This window comes from Sinohyriopsis cumingii, chromosome 8, assembly GCF_028554795.1.
Source record: "Sinohyriopsis cumingii isolate HCF-2022 chromosome 8, ASM2855479v2, whole genome shotgun sequence".
Lineage (NCBI taxonomy): Eukaryota > Metazoa > Mollusca > Bivalvia > Unionida > Unionidae > Sinohyriopsis > Sinohyriopsis cumingii.
Window position 1 is genome coordinate 77572152 of NC_142968.1, and position 17601 is coordinate 77589752.

The following is a 17601-nucleotide window of genomic DNA, read 5'->3' on the forward strand; positions in this document are numbered from 1 at the left end:
GAGATGTTTTATCCTTGACACAAAGAAGACTCTATTGATATTAGGGTCAAAAGGTGAAAGGTACAGGTTCTTTGTGAACAACCAATGCAAAATGGTTTCCAATTACAATGTAACAATATGTTTGCATACATCAGTGCTGTCCAACATGCGGGCTGTGGGCTGATTTTAAATGGCCCACCAGAGCTCAAGCAGCTATATAGTCGTTGCTTTTTAGTTTTCTGCTGCAGCACTTGGCTTCAAGAAAAACATTTTTCAGTGGCCCATGGTGTCAAAAAGGTTGGACAGCACTGGCATAGATGATTAAAGAAATTGTATTGTTATTGGCATCAGAAAATGAATGGTCAGGACACTTTGACATGGCTTACAAAGAGAAATTAGGTTAAATTGTATAATGACCTAAGTTCTACTGAATATGCCATAATCAGACTACACTGGTTGGCTTTTGTGCCAGATTTCAAGATCAAAATGTCAAGGTCAGTCTCAATGAGCCACACAAATTACTTTAAATTCTTTTCTCACACTTTATATTTGTATTGTTTCTTTAGACATGGTATTCAAAACTTGGTTCATTTTATTTTCTGATTAAATATTTTCAGCTGTTAAGCATTTCTTATATCCTTAGCATTTCAAAAGTTTTTTTGCTGAAATCTTATAGTTTAACTCAGCTTTAGTTTTGATTTTTACAATTATTGCTGTACGTACATTCTTCAAGGTTAAGAACGGGATACGGAGTGTTAGAAATTGTAATGAAGGTTAAACTTTGATTTTTTACTTGTAGATCACCACAGACTCTTTCCAGTTGATTGCTTTATGATCAGGCAGGGAATAGAGAGATGTCGTTCCAGATGCAGAAATGCCAGGTAGACTGATTAGTAAGCTGGTCTGTTCAAAGGAGTAATCACATGTTACTTCATTGTTATTGTCATATTTTGATGAAACCTTTTCTATAGCCTTAAATCGATAATAACAAAGTCTTGATCAAAAGCTATTAATAATGGGGAAAAAAACAGACTTGATGGTAGTGAAATATTGTGAAAAGTTTTATTTGACACCATAAAAGCGTAACATTTAATAGCCACAAGGGGAAAATTGAACATTTTTGTAGCGAGATTTCTCTGAGAGACTTTTATTATTTGGCCAACAGGTCATGTAATATGCAGTAATTTTTTTGTATGTGATGATGTCATACCATTTTTATGCCATCATGTTATGGGCTGTTCCAGTAAAACATGGCCCACCCCCACCCCTCCGGAAGGCACTTCAAAAAAAACTTCTGTAGGAGGTTGTGTTTCAAACTATTTTGACTCTGACAGTGGAAGGTTGGTTAGGAAAATCACTTCAGTTGTGGGGTTGTCAGAAGAAGAAAAAAACAAATATATATTTAAAATCACATCTGACTCCCTCCTTTAAGTGGTCTAACGTGAATAAAACATTGGGTCAGAAAATGAAGCCAGTACATGTTAGTGCACGTAATTTGTACGAATTTGCATACTTTTAAAGCCCTGATATGCCTTCTGCAAATTATGTCAATGTTACGGATATAAAACCTGTGCTTTGTGTAATATGCAATTTTTATTAGACTTTTAACTTTAAAAGTACATTCGCAATGTAACTCGTGCTGCCAGTAGCGGTCTCGCAGCACTTATGCAACATCCAGATAGCTGGATACTTCGGTTTGACATGAATGGCTGTTAAACTAATTTGATTGGTTCATTGGGTCCTGGAACTGGCATTTTATGGACGTTTTAACCTTATTTTCATCATGGAAGTTTTACAAATGCATGTTTCAAATAAGGGCCACACAGGAAACCAATATCGCTGAATAACAGGGTTTGTCTTCAGATGACATTTTCAGTCAGCAAATACTGGCTGGTGATAGCTATGATGACAATGAATTTCATGTGTATCAGTCTGTTGGACATTGGGAAAATGTCACTGGAAATACCAGTGTGTGATTTTGAGCCCAAAATTGATGTTGAGTGCGAGTCCGATGTACGAGTTGGATGGACAATATGCTGGCTATATTTATTCAAGATACCCATGTCTGAACAAGCAGACTATGGGAATGTTGGAATTAAAACCCTAATACAGCATATTGGAAGAGAAAAAATCTGATATTAGAGGCAGCAAGCACTGATACAAGGAAGTGAATCTTTGGCAGAGTTCATGTTTGTGAAAACTTAGAGGTCTCAGAAATGCTCAATCACACGTATTTGGATGCCAATTTTTTATTGGTGATGCAGAAAATCACTTGGGCGAGAGTCCTCTGTACACGTAATAGGTGGGCGGCAAAATTCAAAGACTTGCCAGTCCTGCTTCAGCAACCTGCTTAGTGGGAAAATGTGTAGATCAGTTAGCTGTGCTGATATTTACAATGACAGAATTTAGTGGCTGAAGGCCCCCCCCCCCCCATGTATATGACACCAATATGTCAGTACTTTAAATTAATGTGCTGCAATAGCTGGGCAGCAAGATCAGAGGCTTTGGCTGGCAGTTGGGTGGGAAAATCTAATGATATTTACATTGCTTGAATTCAGAGAAAGAAAGACCCAGAGATGTACATGTGGTCATTTATAACGGTACGTCAAATGAACAACTTTAGCTTAAATTATTGTGTTCATTTCTGAGTGTAGCGGAATAAGCAGTGCACATGACCTCGGAATCATGAGATCTTGAGACTTAGACTTGAATGTAAGTATTTTGGGGGTCATCGGCAAACTGACAAAGATTGTAATGAGATTCAGGAGAAAGCTAAAGTTGCTAGAACTGATAGTTTGGATGGGACAGTAAGTAACCAAGTGTAAGAAAGACGTGTGTGATACCTAGCTTAGTGCTTTGAATAAGACCTTCCTTGGATTGACAAAATTCAGACTCACTCTGATGGACAAACAAGAGTTACGCCAGTGTTATAAAGAATGTAGAAATTAAAATCAATGGCAACCAATAGTTCATATAATTTGCATAGTTTTCTAGGAGCCAACTGCAACTTTTGCTAGTGAGACTCCTAATTTTACCAAAATGGGAGTCCTGGACTCCTTAAGTTTTAAAATCTTAGCGAGACCTGTGCAAAACTTTTCTTTTTGGAACAGAGATATCCAAGAGAGAATACCCATAGGGCCATACCTGTGAGATTTTGAAAATTACACAACCATAAAGAACAGTAACTTGTTCAAGCTAGTTATGCATGTGTTTCAATGAAAAGATCAGTTCTCAGCACAGAATAATATTCATGCACAGAGGAGGAGGATCATATTAAATTCAGAAACAGTTAACAGATAATGCTTATAGGGAACATCAGAGAATCCCCATGCAACATAATTACCTATGTGTAGATCTTTAGTTGGCAGAACCCCAATGGCAACAAAAGAATAATGCAACAAACTTTTATATCATGCAGATGTATTACCAAATGAAGTATATGCTCTCTGTGTGCAAAAATTAAAAGACAGTAAACATAAGAGACTGGCTGATCTGTGTAAATTCAAAGCAAGATGGATAAAATTTGTAGTTTGTGTTTGGTTCTAATTTTATCATATATGTATATTTTGATCATGGTGATATTTTATGCAGACTTTTTGGCACTTAATTCCAAGCCATCATTTGGTATTTGCATTAAAATTGGATTTACTATTATCTAGTACACAACATTTTGAAGCAGTGTCATTAGCTAATGATGAAATTGATGAAAAAATACTTGATGTCATTCTGATATATGGATTACTACACAACTAATCTGTTCATCCTGATTCTTAATTTTCACCATCTTCTTTAGTTTTACTAGTACCAGTACTTTTAATAAAATTGTAACTTTTATTTTTTTTCAATCTAAATATTTGTAATCATGCATTATTGTCAAAAGGTAAAATGTGCTTAGTTTTTGTTGTAAAATCTAAAACTATTAATTAGCAAGGGACTAAAGTAAAAAGTGGGTCAGCTTCATGTGTGCAAAAATTATTGCCATATTACAGTGTCGTTAGAAACAACATAATATTTGTACAAGATGTATTTTGCAAAGTTTTAGAACCAGCACTAATATTGTCACCACGTATTCCATTTAAATAATAATATCATTATTTCTGCATATTCCTATCATTATTTTCCCAGTGGTATTAATTTTCTGATCTGAATCTGTTGTTCGTTTCTTGTGCAATTTTTGCACATCAAGAATTCTCACAGTATCATTACAAAACAATGTAATCTGCACCAAATTGAGTTGTTTAAGAAGAAATTCATTTTTCTAACTAAAAACACACTGAAGCTGTGAGTTCTGGCATTAATGTCTCACATTAAATAACATTTGAAATAGCCATGATAGTAATTTAGGATGCAACTGTACAAATTTCACCTTTGGACTGTATTCAGATCTTGAATATGATGGAGGAAGATGGCTCCAAAATAAACACTTCAATTTTAGAACTGTTCATTGACTATGAATCAAGTATATAACCAAAGTCCAACTGAATTGTTTGAAATTTTTTAACTCTTTGATAACATCATAATTAGCTGTCAAATATGGAGTACTAAACCTCTGGTCTTTCTGCCATCCCAACAAAGACCCCACCACAACCACGTGACCATGCCATATGACATCACAGTAATATACGCAATACATTTTACTAGGGATGACATCTCTCTGAGTATTTTGATTTCACTAGAGCCTTAACAGAGTGGAACAGTAAGAAAGATTGACAGATATGTAAGTGTTAGGGAGATATTTAACAATGGCTATTCCTCTTGCCACCACTTCCTCATTGGAGATCACACACACACACAAAAAACTTCCTGAAATCCTGGCAGCATCCTTTGCAGGGGAGATAACGACTTTTTATTGATTTTATTAGTCTCTGGTTAACCCATGGTATTTCTGTTACTTGAACATTATCTTACAGTGTCCAACCAGCATGGTTGAAAAAGGCTAACAACCATTGAGAGTTGTTGAAGGACTCACATTACTACAGATAGATTGGTAGATAATGAAAGTAAGATTTTAGTAAAAAGAATCTTTTGAGGGCTTGTCCTGCTTGTAACTGAAAAAAGTGAGGGACATTGTTTTATTAACATAATTTATGTCCCTTTACAGACCCAAGTTTGGAAGACTCTTTACTAAAATGTTGTTGTTGTTGTTGTTGTGGGGTTTAACGCCATTTTTCAGCACACGATAGGCTCTACATGGCGTCCGGTATTAATGGTGGAGGAAGAACCCGGGAAAACCCCGGAAAGAACCACCGACCCTTGAGAAGCTACTGGCAAGCTTTCTCACATACCCACATTGGCTGAATCTTAGTCTCGAACCGCCGCAGACAGAGGTGAGATGGCAGTGATCCGTAACGAAGAGCGCTTTAGACCACTCGGCCACTCAGGGCCCCCTTTACTAAAATCAGGAGTTGAATCTTTGGTGCAGTATTGAAAGCACACATTTCAAATTTATGTAGGTTCAGAAAATGTTGCTGTTATGGTTTTCTTTTCACAAAAGCTGTTGTCATAGATGTGTATATATAGATACAAATTTGATCAAGAGCACTCGAAATTTTAAGTTATTGAATTTTAATATCATTGTGTTTGCAGAGGTTTACAGTGGGAACTGAATTAGTACAGTGAGTCATAATTCTTGAGTTTTGTACAGAAACATGTGGAATCCAAGCAGAATACATCAAGAAATGTAGAGGTTTTCAATGTTGGATTTAGTCTCCCAGTTGCATTTCACATTGATATGCATATTCACAAACATTTAGTATAGTAGTAGGAAACGTAATTGACAAATTTAGATACATATTATAAACAAGACAAACAGTATGTGGGGGAGGACAAGATCAGAAGAACAGGCTGGAATGTAGAAGTATAATAAAAACAATGATGTGTAGAAGTGTGCCTCTTTTCTGATGTGTGCAACATTATTTTTTCAACTTAAGTAAGAAATTACATCAGAGGGAAGACAATAAAGGGTGTCCAGTTAACTAAACCAATGTGAATTTTGCTACTTAAAAGATGCATCAGATCAATTTTAACCTTCTGGTTATATCTGGTCTGGTTTGTTTCTGTCCATTCTGGTGATTATGTCCACTAAATCAGTATGGTTGGAAAAACAATTGGCAAATTTGGCAGTTTATGATTACTGGTATACACTGTACTTCTGCCAGAGAGATGTGAATAATTTTATTTCTTGGTTTGTTGATTCAGGTTGTTGCTCATTTCAAATGCATCATTGAAAATCTTTGATGCATTCTCATTCTTAAAATTGTTACAGATATTTATTACAGATGCATATCTCCAGATATTGGTAAATATAGCTTGAATAAGTTCCAACAGTTGGTAGTTGGAACGATGGACATTGTTAGAGAAACCTTAAGTGAGCTAAAATGCAAACATTTTGGTAGTGCATGATGCAGAATTGCTAACTCATATGCTCACCATGAAATCCATTTGTACAAACTGATGATGACTGTTTGGTAACTGTCAGATATTCCAAGGTCTACAAAAATTACTAGTCAAAATTTATAAACTCATACAGCTGTAGCAAAAATGATGGACTAGCTATAGTACACTTAAGAACATGTAGCCTTTGTTGATTTGATGTTTATCTCCAACAGCTGAAGTCATTTAGACACAAGATCTCGGGTTTCCATAGATCATTATGGCCTTTACACCATTCTCAGATGAAGAGTATATATGGCAGCCAGTTTTACTGCTGTAGAAAATCCAAGTACTTTTGAGACACCAAATACCACTTATGTAGAACCACTGATCTTCCACAAGTAACTGACAACATTCTCATTTACACATTGGAGGCAAGTAATCTGACAGGGATCGTCCTGGGCTTCGCCAATGTCGCAAATTGCGATTTTTTTTCCTTATTGGCGAAAAAAATATCCCATCTGGCGATTTTTTTGGCGACAGACTTTTTGGTTATTTAATTTGTACATACAATCATAGATTTGGACTGGATAAATTAAAAGGGAGAACGAAAGGAAGCCACAAACTTGACTAAGCAATGCATTGGAATCAATCTGTTACGCAAACAATCCTTTGTTCGTATTGCCAACCCCATCTTTACAGTGCATTGTTACATCATAATCTGCTTATGCTGACATCTGGGCTGAGTACTGTATGCTGCGATACAGTCAATCATGCTACCGCACTATACCTACAACTGACCGACTTCTGAAGACGTGAATAGAACAGATACAATTAATTGAATGGCTAAATCTTCTGTTGGTTTTTTTTTTTTTTTTACATATACCAGTACAATAGTTTTGCTGAACCTTCATAGAAAACCGATAACCTTTGAAGTACCGACTACTGTGTATAAATACAAAGCAAATGGAAAAATCTCAATCACAATTATGTCTGTCGCCAGTGCAGCATTTTACTCATTGTTCTTTTCCTTTGGCCATCAATCAGTGTTACGGCTGCTGAGACTTAAACTCCGAAACAAGAAATAGCACAAAAAAAACAACCAGTTTTGCATAATTAATAATAATTATTTATTTCTCAAAATACAAGAGTGAAAGAATCTCTAAATTGGGTGTGAATTTATGCTTATATATACGGTCCAATATTGCCAGGTGTTGACTCGTGTAAGTTTCATTCGTGGGAATGGAGATCATATTTTGTTTGTCGAGAAAATTTATACAGCATTCAGTGATCATTCTTGGGATTTAGGAAGCAATTCACTACAAGCTTTGTGAAGCTAGCCATGGGGGGCGGGGGGCTGCTGATAGACTACTGGTGTCACCTGTCAGTGCTGTGGACTGTGAACGTAGATTCAGTAAGATGAACCTCATAAAAACTGACATCAGAAATAAACTCTGCATCTCGTCTCTAGAGAATTTCATGAGAATCAGCACGTACAGATGTGAAAAATTAGACTTTGAAACTGCATTCAACAAGTGGGCAGCCCTAAAATTGCGACGGATCTTCATGTAACACTTTGTAACATTTTGTTAATGCTTGTTGTAATTAAAGAATTAAGTAACCCATCTTTTGTAATTTTCATTGCCTGTTACATTAATAGACTAAATTAACCCTTGGAAAAATGTACACTACTTGTTCTGGCGACACTTTTTGAAAATTGGCGACAAAATATTGAGGTTGGCGATTTTTTTGGCGACAGCTTTTTAAAAGCCAGGACCATCCCTGAATCACATGACAAACATCTTGTACCACTCGGCCATGGAAGCCCCTCAGATCTGTATCACAAGACATTAGCATCTTATACCACTCTGCCATCAAAGCCCGTCAGGCCATAGGTATAAGTCTCATACGAAAGACTAGAAGTGGGAGATAGAACCTGTGACAACTGGAATGAAAGTGCAGAATGTTACTGCTAGGCCGTCAGTGATGATGATGATGCGATGATGCTGTTGACAATACAGTTAACTGCATTGACATTGATTTTACAAGTCCTCTGGAAAAAATGATTCCTTGACTTTCATCTATTTTTAAAAATCTAATTAATGCTATAAAAATGTTTGACTTGCTGTATTTCTTTTGTTTTTTAAACTTTATATTACTCTTGCAACAAGCATAAAAATAAGACATTTGTAACTGAAATATATGTTCTTGCAAGAAAAGATATAGTGTAAAAGTAGGAAGAAATAATACAACATCACTTCCACAGGAATTAATGGGGGGTTTTCTGACAAATCATGAATTATAAGTTTACCAAAACATTATTAAAAAAACTAATAACAATGAATCATAGCATCTGTCCACACAGTTAAAGCAATACAAGATTTAACTATTATTCTAATCAAAAGCAGCATGCCTGAGAACAAAGAAAACTAGCAAAATATAGTGATCACTTTAGTACAAACACAGCTTAGTAAGTTTATAAATTCATGATTTCTATATTAGAATCCCTATTATAAAATCTATATTCATGGATGTTAAATTAGTAGGTATTATTAAAGGAACTGATCAATGACATGTACAAATAATAAGCCGTGAAAATTTGTGATTTCACAGCATCAGAGACATACATGGCTGAAAGACAAACAAAAGGACAAAAGATTGATTATAATGAATGAATACAAATAAAAATATGCAGTAGATTATATGATCTATAAATATTCAATAAATTACCTCCAGCCATGAGCTGTCAATTAAATCGCATCTGTCCCCAAACCAATATTAAAATTACTTTTACTGCCCACTAACCCATAGCCAGAAATTATGTTTAAAAAAATATGCTTCTGTAGGGGGCAGTGTTTTTCGATTAAAACATATCTGACAGTGGATCATAATTTTTTTTTATTGCTTCTGTTGTGGGTTGGTTGAATTTGAAAGTACCTTCCCCCTAGGGGTATATATTTTACTGGAACAGCCATAAGATGAAACTTTACACTATAGTGAAACAAATATTAATTTTATTTTTTATCGAATCATGACAGAAAAACAGTTTTAGACATTTTTGGTGCACAAATGAAGTCAATTGAATAAGTAAATGGTTGATAATGACTTCCACTTCACATTGGTCAATATGAGGCTTACAGGTTCATTGAACATAATACTCACCTCCAGAAATGTGAATAATTGTATAATAAACTGTTGAAATCTCTGTTCATAACAGGATATAAAACTTGGTTTATTTTTCTAGAAGGTTAACTGAACTTATAGTAATTATATAGTACTTCCCCATTATAAAGCTTGGGAGCAGGGGGTGGGGGTGCAAATGGTCTAAGACACTTGATTTTATAGTTCACTCGTATATGTTACCCCCTGTCTGTGTGAGCTTATATCTCAGCATGATCAATGTGGGTGAGTGACAAAGCATGCCACATGGGTCATTGATTCTATGCAAGGTCTTTGCTGGGTCTTCGTACACCAAATGCATAAAACTGTTGGTAGTTTTTTATTCTGGATACTACATTTATAAAGTGCAGAAATATCATTACCCTTTCATCTGTCTGCATCGTTAAGTTATGCATTAGATCATTTTTCAGGCACTTTGCTGTGGTTCTTAGTAGTGTCTTCCTTGGAAGAGTTAACTACTAAACACTTGTGTAGGCTTTAACTCATTTGGCCCAGAGGCTTTTGACGTCATTTCGCCTGAAATGTGAGTAGGAAAGACATTTTGGGGGCTATTTCTGAATACATCGGCTTTCAACAGATTTTCCTTGAGGCTAATGCTAGTTGTATGAGGAACATCGTTTTTTTTTTTTTTTTTGCTTAATGGCCCCATCATTTTCGTATGGAGACCACTTTTTATTCCAAATACCCACCTTATCCTAGTTTTTGCAAAGGTTCACCTGTCTGTGTGCAGTTCAGACCAGTCTGCCTTAGATCTGAGGCCAAAAGTCTAAAATCCAGACACAAAATTGCATCCCGACCACAATCATATTTTGGTTGAAGAAAGTAAATGGGTAAATTTTTTAAAGGTTTTTCCCTGTATTGTGTAGTGCAATTAGAACTTCCAGATTTTTCAGCATAAGATAGACTATACATGGCAGCAAGTATAAATGGTGGAGAAAGAACCCTGGAATGCCCCGGGAAGAACCACCGACCTACAACAAGTTACTGGCAAGGTTTCTCACATACCCACGTTAGCTGAGCCTAAGGCTCGAAACAATGCAGACAGAGGTGAGATGGCAGTAATCCGTAATGGTGAGCACTTCAGACCAGTTGCCCACTTAGGCCCCTAGACAGATGGTAAAGTAGTAATATAAATCGGACCAAGTAAATGGATTTGTGATAAGCTCATCTCAAATTTTTTTATGATGTGCAGTGGTTTGAGGGGAAAGAAAATCACAATTGTTTTCCATTTAATCATCTGCCACTTAAAAGGTCTACAAGACAGGCATTCAGGTCTTGTCAAATGAGAAATTATACTGGATGCTGCTGCAATCAATAAATGAATGAGAATTGAACAGAATGCTTAATCATTATTATTTATTAACACTATTATAATTTAACTGCTTGCAGGTTATGCTGGAAAGTTGGAGGGAAAAAGATCCAAGGAGCACATACACAAGGTTAGTTTTTCATGATATGACTGTCAGTTGTTGGTTTTGACTTGTGACCACCATATTTTTGATGTGGAAAAAAGACCCTTTTTTTCTCCATTTGATAATGTCCAACACAATTTAAGCAAGAATAGTCATATTTTAGCACTGAATCACTTTCTTCATTTATGGCAGCCTTGTAATGCACACTTTATGATATTTCCATGTTTATAAGCTATGCCATACTTAAACACCATCATATATAGATCTTTTGACACACTTCTTATGTTGGCAGTTTTTAATTTATTTGTAAAAGTATTCCCAGTTGCTTGACGCACAAAATGAGTTAAATACTGACCAATCAAATATCATGTCAGAGTTCAGATTCACCTCAAAAAGTTTGGAAAAGATTATGAAACAAATGGTGCAGATAAGGGTTAAATATTCGTGCACAAAATCTTCACTACAGAAATTGAAAATGGGATGCACAAAGCATGGATGAATAGCAAGTCTCAACATTAATTTCTTAAAAACTTCTTCAGCATGGTAGATGGTAGGAAAGATAACTTTGTATTCTAATATTGCAACTGGGAGTGAACCCCCTTATTCAGTCTTATATTATTGGATACATTGTCACAAATTATTGGTTTTACAAAATGACAAACACAATAAAAAGAATGAACAAATTTGTATCACAAATTTCTTTTACCGTATGTGCTTGCTTAAAAGTTAACAATTTTTTTACTGAAAAATTCGATTCACACAAAGATGAAGTCATCTTATAAGTGTGACAAACAATTTTTTTAATAAATCTAGGAGTACTATTCATGGAAATATTGGATTTTTTGCAGGATGTACAAATACCATCAATTCAAATATTTTCATGTTGCCATGCAATTGGGGAAAAAACAATCTCCAGGGTAAACCAGCTTGTGAATTATCAAGTCTTTAGGAAAATAAGAAAATATGCACATGCAGAATACTAATTTTATTGCTGTGATTATTGAAAGAACACTGGTTTCCCTGTGTGACATTTTGATTTTGTTAATTTTGTCTTAACATTTCTTGTGTCTGCAAGTGTTGAGGCACTAAAAATGCTGTATGTTTTACATGTATATTAAGTTTGGGAGACACAGAAAATGTATTAAAAAAATTGTGTGTGCCTGGATTTACAATTATTGTCATGCATAAATGAATGTGTCTAATTATTATCTTTTTCACATGCCTGCCATAAACAAAATTCTTTAGACACATGAAATCACTGTGTTTTGTTGATATATAATGCAGCATTAATTCCTTAAGATTAGGACTTATGCACACTCCATGTAATTTAAAGACAGGTTTAAGTCAATTCACCACTTTGAAATTGATTAATACATTATATTGAAGGAAATCATGACTTTTGCTGTTATTTGCTTCAGAACTGTGACCTGGATTGTTAATGAAAGATATGGCTACTCCATTTACTGTATCTGTTGGGACACCATAAATTAAATTTTAAAGTAATTTTTTTGTGCACTATTTTATGAGACACATTGAGTATACATCACTGTGTCTGGCCAGGATTGGTTGATAATCAAAGTTAGAGTTTAGTAAAAAAAAATATAATCTTTTGAGAACTTAATCCTCTTTGTAACTGAATAAAATTATGGACATTGTCTTATTGATAGAGTTTCAGTTCTTTAACCCTTTACCTCATGCAACCGTCTTTGGACACCTCTACAAAAGTTGCATGGAAGCGCCTTTTGATGTCGGTTGTAAACATTAGCCATTTTAAGCCAGTTTTCGTAGCACCACCTTCGGGGAAAACCCCTTATTAGATACTACATTCATTTCTGCGAATAACAATTCTCGTCAGATCACATGGTCACTGTTTATGCACTGGTCGATATCTGCTATTTAAAGTAACTCTGTCGTAATCTCCACTCTCCAAAATGGCAGTTGCGGATTTCATTTAGTACTTGCAAAGTTTTCACAATTAGAATCACAACTGTGAAAGATTCAGTAACCTAGGTAAAACTCTGATATTGATGTAGGCAGCAGTTAGTTTTTATAAATTATTAAATTCAGATGAGTTAGTGATGTAGACACAAAGTACTTGCAAATTTCGAGTATGAGAAATGGCAGCTACGGTTGGTCACACGGCCTCACTGACATGAGGGTGAACAAGTTCTCTCCAGATTTTAAAGCACATAAAAAATTCTTCCGTGATAAATAATTACACAGCTATATTAATCAGACTTTATTCTTAAATTTTTCCGCATATAATAGATGTGTACCAAAAATGTAAAATGGTTAAAATTGCTGTTAAACGTAACATACAATACATTGCTTAACAGTTCACAGGCAACCATATGCATATAGAGTCGACTAGGTAACAGGTGTACTATTTATAGTGCGCTGCACTTTGTAACTATGCTCTATGAGGTAAAGGGTTAACAGACTTGAGTTTGGAACACTCAGTAACATGTTTCAAGCATCCAGAAACTGCCACAGCTCATATCCTTTTCTTCACACAGAAGCTTTCATTCAGGACACATGTATACTGATAAGTATAGCATTGATCATGACCACTCAGAAACCTAATGTTTTTGAATTTGTAATATTATGTTGTTTGCATATGTTTAAATGGAAACTGACCTGAATTATTTTATAATTATTTTTATATATATTTTTTATATAGTATAACCAGGGGAGACGTTTAGGTGAAATAATTAGTTGTCTCTCATTGCATGTTATATATATATATATATATATATATATATATAGATATATATAGCTGCAGTTCATGATGGTATCTTTGAACTTAAATGTTATTGCTTCTGTACTGAAGCCAAAATTAAAATCAGCCAAGTGATGAATGTCAGATTGACTTGGTCTTTTGTTGCTCTTCACGCAATTTTCCAGCTTGAAAATGAATTGAATATATATCTGCTTTAACCATGTGCTATTATTTATATACTTGAGAAGATACCATGTAAAGAATTATAAAATATCAGTATATTAATTCCAGAAAATTCTCCATTACAGTTGCATGGATTCTGCCTTTGTATGGTGGTGGAATTGTTGGGTCGTCTAATGGAGGCAACATTGAATCGCAGTATGACAGTGTCAGATCTACAGCTGATGAGTTCTGAGGTGCCATTCACTCTCACTCCACTTCTCAACTTCTGTTTCATTCTATTCCTCCGCTCATCGGGTTCTATAATTGTGTTCTGTTCTCTCCACTCTCGCTCCATTCCTCAAGCTCTGTTCCATTTTGTTGTATTCTATTCTGTTAAATATGTAACTAATTCTCTTCATATATTAATCTAGCTATTGGTGGTAGGGTTATCTAATGCCATAGTTACATGTACTATTAGTCCACACCTCGTTTATAATAAATTCATATTTTTTGCAAATCTGGCTAATTTTGTCTGTTAATAACCAGTATTTAGTCACCTCACCATTACTCCACACCAGATGCAGTTAAATACATTCTAATTAATGATTTCTTGTCAGGACCAATAATAGCTCCATATTCCTGAAACATCAAAGCTTGTGTGCACTCAAACCAACATGTGATATTAAGGAATTATTTTACATACGAGACGTTTAAATTTATTTGGATTGTATTCCATTGAATTAGATTCTTTGATATAAAAAGTTGTTTGATGAAAATGTGACTAATATATATTCCAGATAAATATTTTAGTATAAGTGTGAACTTCGACTGACATGTGTTAAGAAAACAAGACCATGAATTTACCATTTCATAGTCAGATAAGGTTTCAAAATGGTACAGGTATTTTGAAGTCTTGTTTGTTCCTGGTCTGGCACGGTGCTATATTGATAAAGAACTTGTTTTTCTGTTTTGGATTTAATACTTTTTTTTCATCTCAAGTAAGGCTATATAAGGCGGCTAGTATAACTGGTGGAGGATTCAGAACTCAGGAAAAAACCAAGAATGACTACTGACCCATGGGATAGCTACTGGCAAGGTTTCTCACATACACCTCTCCCTCGATAACTTGCACACAATGGGGTCCACAAACATAGACCACACTATAAGCACGAGTTACCGCGGGACCTCCAAACATTGAGAGAACAAAATTGACAATAATTTTAATAATGCACTTTTTCTAATGATGTTGTTCGTTATTCTGTTTAAATAACATTTATTTTAAAAATTTCCAACTGATTTCAACAACTATCAAGTGTACACAAAAAATCTGTATTACATCAATGCTTTTTGTTTTAATGAGGAGTCTGGTTCATATAGTGGTGTTTAATAGTATCCTGCCAAATCGGTAGTCCACAGAGCAACTAGACTAACTGTTGATACACCACCAAACAAGATTCCTTCTTTTACAAAAACATGCGATATTTATTTTTGTTAGACAGTCATCTACATCGTTTAATTAGTACAATATTGATGTTGTGATTTCATTGGAAGTAATAATGAAACTTCTTATCATCCTTGAGGATATCTCTAAGTGCCAGTTCAAGAATTCTCTGAAACTGGCTTGCCCACAAGTATACTTCAGCCATTGAGTGGTCTCATAATTCTAGCTAATGCAGACTTGTGAATATAGAGGATAGAGAATATCTATGCATAGCACGGATTCATTTGCATTGGCATTTTGTAACGTACACCTGTGGTTGGTCAAGATATACTTGGTAACATCTCTAGCTCAGTGAAGGCTTACCTTTTCTAAATTGATGACAAATGTTATACAAGTCCAATTGTAAAAGGATAATTTTTGCACATACTTGTACAGCCTTACTGCAGATCAGACCATCCTTACTTCCTCCCTAGGGGGCCCAGAGTGGGCGAGTGGTCTAATGCGCTCTCCATTACGGATCACTGCCATCTCATCTCTGTCTGTGTGGGTTCAAGTCTAGGATTCTGCCAATGTGGTTATGTGAGAAAGCTTGCCAGTAGCTTCTCGTGGGTCGGTGGTTCTTTCCGGGTTTTTCCTCCACCATTAATACTGGCTGCCATGCATAGCCTATTGTGTGCTGAAAAATGGCGTTAAACCCCACAACAACAACAACAACTTCCTCCCTGTCAGGCCCAGACAGTATTTTCAATGGTATTTTATGCAACAGAACTTCTATAATATTAACAAAGAGAGAAAGCTTAGTTACATGATGTTTTGTTTGTTAGATTCTTTTCATTAACAGATGACCATGATCTCGATTTATGTAATCTGTATGCATCTTGCTGTACCTAAATTGATGAAACTTGGTGAGGGGATACAATTCTTCATAGCCACCTTGATTGATATTTCTGTGCTTCACTGATTGTGGTTACTTTTTTGTATTTGGTTCATTTCTCAGTTGTTGTTCATGCAAAATCATAAAATGTCTAAATATTGTTCATCTTTATTAGTACCACACCCTTAAAAGGTAAACAAAACCATGTTATATATTTTACATCATACAGTTTTTAAATTTGATGTTCATTTACTCAGCCCGTACGAAATAATTAGGCAGATTCCACCTGGAACTTAAGCCGACTCCAGGCGCAATCTGCCTAAAATGTTAAAAATCTGGTTAATACAAAGGCGGACATGGAAAATTTGAGAAAACAAAGATAAATCCATCTAGAGTCCGTCTAACTCTATGATGGAATTTTGTCAAATTCCTGCTATAAATACATCTTTAGGCATAATTTTGGACTTGGTTGATTTTCCACCCACCATCTAGGTGGAATTAGGAACTTAGTCACTGGCATCTATTATATGAAAGGAGGAATCTGGACTTAGTTTATTTTCTAACCAACATATAGGCGGAATGAAGAACTTAGTCATTTACATCAGTTAAATAAGGCATAATTAGGACTTGGCTTTTGTGTGTCTGTAAAGTTAAATGACTGAAAATGTAGTAATATTTTGAGATTGTAATATCACTGACAGTTTAATAAAATATCAATAAGATATAATAAAATTTATTGTTTCTTGTACAATTTGAATGATTTTCAGCAGCATTTATATTTCCTGTTTCTCGATAGCTGTACTTTTATTGTTTATTTTTGGCACAATTTATAACTTCTTTCCACAGCCTTCCTTGTTAAATTTCTTTTTAAAATTTGTTGTTGTTGTTGTATTTGTGTTTAACTTCAATTGGATTTAACTGCCCTCAAACAAGTTTTCATCTTGTTTTCCATTTTAAAACATAATTTTGCTTTTTCTCCTGACCTGAATTTCTTCGATATGGACCCATTTTTTAAAATCATCTCCGAAACTATACCAGATGTTAGATCAGCATCAGTTTCATTTAGAACCAGCAAGACATCATATAAAGTCTTCTGCTGAAAACCCAGATGACCATTCATTTCAATGGAGTAGTGTAATAAGACTTTCAAGATGGCTATATTGGATGTCAGAGCAGCAGCATTTTCATTTATTAGGACCAACTGAACATCATAAAATGTCTACAGTAACTGGCAAAAACTCATGTCAATATTACTTTCCATTTTAAAGAAGTAGCAATAACAAAATTTTCAAGATGGCTGCCATGGTGGCCATATTGGAGGTTAGATACACACTATTTTTATTTAGGACCAACTAGATATCACAATGAATGGTAGTCATAATTGATGCCCAAGCGGAAAGTTTTACATTTATAACCAACAAAATACCACAAGATGTAAAACTCAGATCAATATAAGTATCAG

The 17601-nt window shown here is 34.9% G+C and overlaps 1 long non-coding RNA gene across 1 annotated transcript; it reads left to right on the plus strand.

Annotated features, from left to right (window-relative positions):
- The first annotated feature begins 670 nt into the window (after positions 1 to 670).
- On the plus strand, positions 671 to 16826 carry LOC149793922 (uncharacterized). Its single transcript, XR_016422591.1, has 3 exons — positions 671 to 860; positions 10921 to 10970; positions 13971 to 16826. It is a non-coding gene; the product is annotated as an uncharacterized LOC149793922 (long non-coding RNA).
- The last annotated feature ends 775 nt before the right edge of the window (positions 16827 to 17601 follow it).